The sequence below is a fragment of the Atractosteus spatula genome, chromosome 7 (assembly GCF_055471065.1).
Source record: "Atractosteus spatula isolate fAtrSpa1 chromosome 7, fAtrSpa1.hap1, whole genome shotgun sequence".
NCBI classification, from domain to species: Eukaryota; Metazoa; Chordata; class Actinopteri; order Semionotiformes; family Lepisosteidae; genus Atractosteus; species Atractosteus spatula.
The window spans coordinates 26186883-26192415 of record NC_142712.1 but is presented as its reverse complement, the minus strand read 5'-3'; the positions used below and the strand labels follow the sequence as shown (position 1 = coordinate 26192415).

At 40.6% G+C, this 5533-nt stretch overlaps 1 long non-coding RNA gene across 1 annotated transcript; it reads left to right on the top strand.

Moving 5' to 3' along the window:
- The first annotated feature begins 231 nt into the window (after nt 1–231).
- On the top strand, nt 232–4328 carry LOC148830744 (uncharacterized). Its single transcript, XR_016091357.1, has 3 exons — nt 232–1102; nt 2864–2977; nt 3090–4328. It is a non-coding gene; the product is annotated as an uncharacterized LOC148830744 (long non-coding RNA).
- The last annotated feature ends 1205 nt before the right edge of the window (nt 4329–5533 follow it).

Below are 5533 nucleotides of genomic sequence, written 5' to 3'. Positions count from 1 at the left end.
CGATACAGCTGCTGTGTGAATAAAAGTAAAATACTTTTTAATACCACGCCAGTGTACCATACCTCAAAATCAGAAAACTACACTAAAAATAAAAGACTTTTCAACACACCAGCCAATGCAATCTAAACGATCAAAATCAGAAAACTACGTTAACATGGATAAAAACGCCACATATGTGGCGCATCACAAAGGGCTGTGGGTGAATTGAACAAGTTACCCGGCCATGTTGTTACACCGGTTTCCTTTAAGACAGTGATGGCACTACTGGGACAAGCGGTAAGGTTAACGGCATATAGACACCAGACGCAGACCAGTCGTTTTTAACTTTAAGTCTTATAGGCTAAGCAGTTTTAAAATAAGGTTTTTTAATAACCCAAAAGAGAAAACTACGTGAACTAAGATCTTTCAACGAATTAACATTCTAACAAAAGAAGTAACTGTTGCAAAAAGAGGTTCATAACACATCTTGACCACGCTTAAATTATATGAACCTTTGTTTGTTGATTTGAGACGTTTTGAGTTCGCTGTTTTAGTTAAGTCTTAGTGTTGCGTCGTAGTTTATTTTTTGAAGGTTCGGGTTCTGCATAGAGAGGGAAAATACCATTAGTGAAAGAACTCAACACCCCAAATTACCAAAAATAGAAAACGGTGGGAATTTTTATTAATTAGTTATAGACACCTTTAAATGTGTATGTTAAAATAATGTTTTATAACACGGCACAGACAATTCTTAATATGACCTCTTCTCCCAGGCGATCTGGTGATATGCTCCGCAACCTCTGGTATAACGTGAACATCTGCCTGAGTCTCCACAAGGTTTTGAGGGGGTATTGTAAAGCACAAACAAGTTTTTTTAAACGTGTAGCTTGTTCCTTCCCCAGCGTCTGTGAAATAGACACAAACGTGTATTGATGTGGAGAAAGTACCCGTGTGTCTTTAAGACGGACATGGCCGTAAAGCGTTATTCAAAACATTGTCGTAATTACCCCCCGGGTTGCGGTGTGTTGTCGTAACTGGTCTTTTTACAGTTGTTGTTTTCGGTGCATCTCATGGAAAAGAATGGATACGCGCAGTCACGGCCACATTACAGAACAACTCCCTGGTAATTCCATTATAATAATTCAATATTGCATGATATACAAATATTATACAATGTTTTTGCATCTATAGCTAACAACACGTCAACATGAGACATGCACCGTGACGTTGTAATTTTATCACACAATAAGCCAGATATACATACCTGGGTAATTCTGGAAATCCTCATCTTTGTCTATCAAATTGAGCAGTGTTAAATCTGTAAATAAACTGTCTTCAGACTGTTGAATTTGATCGGTGTGGTCCATTCTGACAAGTTAGTCGATAACGCGAGGCTGAAAGAATTGGAATCCAGCCAAAACTTTGCATGTTACGCAGCTGGTTCTTATACCCCCCCGATAAACATCCTCTTCTAAGAAACACATGTTTCCCACATGTCACCCCCATAAATCCTTTAACCTTAGGTATCATGGGGCGTGCACGTGCTGGGCTGTAGAAATTATTTTAAGAAACATTTTTAGAAAACGTTTAAGACCGTTATAATGTTAAAATCTGTATTATTTTAAGAAATACAACGGTGTCTAAATTTCATAGCTGTTAAAACGTAGTGAAAATGTGTCCCGGTGTCTGTGTTTGATTCACCAGCAGACCACTAAGAATATTATTAAGAAAAATGTTTTTTATTAACGGTATCGCTATAAGAAAATTTATCTATTCATTATAGCGACATGTTCACAAACCAGCCATGACGTTTTGAGGTTTTATTTTTTCGCAATGCGATGTTAAGAACATTTACATTTTTGTGTGAAATACATGTGGTGATTATAAATTAGAAAACTTTACATTAATATAAACCTAAAATGTATATACAAAACAGTATTTAAAACAAATGCAAAACTGTAACTCCTATATCTGTCCGTATATTGGCGCTGTTAATTGTACCCGCTTAAAATTTAAAAATTTTATGAACTTTCGCTATGAGGTCAATTTTAGCACCCCACCCCCGCTGACCAGCAACATTCCTCCCCCCATGACTCCGGACGGTGTGCGCACGTGTTTGCCAGATAAAACCATACATTGTCTCTGCATTCCAGAGCCTTTAACTACCGTGACACCGACCCCGACACGACTCCCAAAGATCTCTATTACATTATTTTAAAACTTTAAGACCAGTCCATGCGTGTTTAAAAATTTATTTTCTGCGCAAACACATCATTTGTTGCCTGTTAATACTTTAAAAACTTTACGTGTGCGGTGCATGGAAATTCATTTCAAACTTTGGAAAAAGCTGTCACGAATGTGTTATTAAAAATAAGTTGTGTCTTATTACATTATTTTAAAACTTTAAGACCAACCACGCGTGTTAAAAAAATTATTTTCTGGGCAAACACATAATTTGTGTTTGTGTTGTGTGTTAATACTTATATGTTAATAAAGTTTAAAACTTATAAGCTGATAAGTGAATACTTTTCGCTCTCGATAAAACACATAGGGCTTTGTGTGTGTGTGTGTGGGGGGGGGAGGGGGTCGTTCTAAAACGCCACAACCAATTGAAAAATGTCTTGTGTTATGTAGGCGTGGTTACACCATTGGTTCATATTCTTAAACGCTCCAGCTTGACACTGGCGCAGCGTGTCCCTGGAGCTGTCAGACACCATCCCGGTGTTGGTAGCTACAAAGATGGCTTCTTTGTGTGGAGAAACATCGGGTTCCTCTGATCTACAAAGTGTAGAAGTAGGCTGCTAAAATATTTGTTCTGATCGTGGAATTGTTGTTTCAATCGGCGCTTAGCGTATGTCATTTTAATACTTGGTCTTCTTTTTAGCAAAACCCGACCCCGCCCGCTGCGATGTGTGACAGCGGCTGTCGTGTGAGTTTGGATGGGGAACCTGGTAATGAAGAACTGCCTGGTAGTGGTGATGATACGTCGCTACAAATGGTAAATATTAACGAAAAACCCTAACTCAAAGAGGCGTTAAATGATAGATATTTTAGGTACAAAGCATGTCTATTTATTTTGTTAAGCCTTCCTTTTCTTTTTCCTTTAATAGAATAATGAAGAGGTTGATGCATCAATCTTCAAACTACCATCGCGCCTGAATGTTTCGTGTCTATGCTTGTGTGTTCGTCCAAATGTTAATAATGATGATGCTCAACCAGGCTGAGAACGATGTCCCTAATGAGCCCGATGTTATGGCCCAGATTGTGAAAGCAGTAGTTTATTGCATCTTCAAACACTGTTTATAGGGGGTTCTGGTTGATGAATGCCCGGCCTGTTTGATTGACCACCCCGGTCAACGGGGTCACACATGCCTGGTTGTCGGCTATACAGATGGGTTTGAAGATGTGACGTTTGCCGCGTTAGAAATTTATAAGTCTCTCAGTTTAGCCTGAATTTTATTGGCTGTTCTGTACATCGCCAGGTGTCTGGATTCGTACACCATTACAAATGACACTGAACAGGGCATAAAACACTTGCTGAAAAACATAATTGACGACCGCTTGCCATACGTGCATGTACGTTCCATACTTGAACAGCTAGATGAAAAATTAGTAGACATGACTTTTGATGCATTGCAAAAGAAACATTATTCTTATTTTTACAGACGCAAAAAAAAAGATCTATGTAAAATGTGAAATACACGCCATGTCAAGAACATGAGTGAAATTATTGCAGATCTGATGTTTTCAGATCAGAAACGGAAGCCTGGTGGCTACTGCAGTGTGTATTCTAAAATACAACATGTTTTGCACAGAACCTGTGGTGACACCATCCCGCTGATCACGCATGCAAATTTTTTTGCTCTGTTAGATCGGATCGCCCAGTGCGGTTCGCATGGTTTTAGACATGGGGAGCTGAAGGGGATTATGAATGCTTTTTCAGATGCCTCAAAGTTTCTCAGCAATGTTGGGGTGGTAGTTACGTGTACCGAACTAATTTTCCACACCAACATTTAATTGTTGATTGCAAACAGGAGCCAGTAACGCGTGTGTACTGCGATGTTTCTGTGTTTGAAAACCTACTGTTGAAATAAAGTGGTTCATATTTCACATGCTTGCAAACAGGAGTCTGTAACGTTTGTGAAAAGTGTGTACTACAATGTTTCTGTGTTTGAAAACCTATTGATGAAATAAAGTGGTTCACATTTCACATGCTATTTGTCCTGTGAGGTCTTTCCGTGAGACTTTACACGGTCATTGTGTGTGTGTGAGTGCTTACACGCCCTTGATGTTTCTGAGTGTTTCTGTGTTTGAAAACCTATTGATGAAATAAAGTGGTTCACATTTCACATGCTATTTGTCCTGCGAGTTCTTTCCGTGAGAATTTACGCGGTCACTGTGTGTGTGAGTGCTTACACGCCCTTGATGTTTTTTGAGACTTGCTGTCAGGGTCAACCACTCGGCCACCCGGCCGCAGCTGGTGCCGCTCACACCCCGGGATCTCGCGGCCCTCACCAGACTCCCCACGCTGCCGTAACTCCCCGATTCCCTAGGGTTATAATTGAGAGTGCTGTAATCATAGCCGGCTCAGGGACGCCAAATATGTAAATGTAGTGGCTCTCTGAAGGCACCAGTTCTGTAGGGTTTGGGCATTTACTGAGACAATTATTAATTGTAGCAGTAAATCACAAAGTTGATTCTTTTGATGGCTTTAGAATCCAACCATGTGACATAACTCAAACAACGCACACACACAGGTACTAATACACGAGGATACATTTATTAATACATAGAATATGCATATAAACCTAACAGATCTTATCGAGAGGGTTATCAGAATACAAAAGATATATATTCAGTCAGTTACAAAGAGTTACATATATCAAGAGGACATACGTTCAGTATATCATTCATTAAGACCGTTTCGTAAATGCACTTGGTTATAACTTCTACATCAGATATTCAAAACAAGTACATAACTCTTGGAATTAAATTGATATCAACTGGTTGGGATAACAATTGAATTCTCGAGCTGTAATGCAGTGAAGTTGAATACTCATCCAATTTCTGGGGATTCAGATCTCCAGCGGGCACAAAGAAACAGTTGCAGGCTGTTGCTGTCCAATCCGCGCTCTCTGGCTCCGTGCCAGGCTGTGCTGTGCGACTTGCGACGGTGCGCTGCTGATGTTCACTGTTGGCTTTAACTAGCAAAGTTTGTGCACAGGAGAAAAGTTACTGTGGATCCCAGCAAGTCAGGAAGAGGACCGGTTCGTTCCTGATGAAGAGCTAGTTCTGAATAGTGGTTCAGCTTTCCACAGTTCCGACCTGTTCACGAGGCCTGCTGCTGTTGCTAACCTCGGGTGGATCCTCTGGTTACTCTCTGGCAACCTCCGCTCTAGACTCTTAGAACAAAGGAAAGTTCTGGCACTCAGACACACTGGCCGTTCCGTGGTTGTCCGGGCTGAGTCTCAGGATGGTCAGGAGGCGTGCTGCGAGAATGTCCTGCCCTTGGGAGCCTTCTGCTCCTGGGCTGTCCTGCCCTGGAATTCTCCTT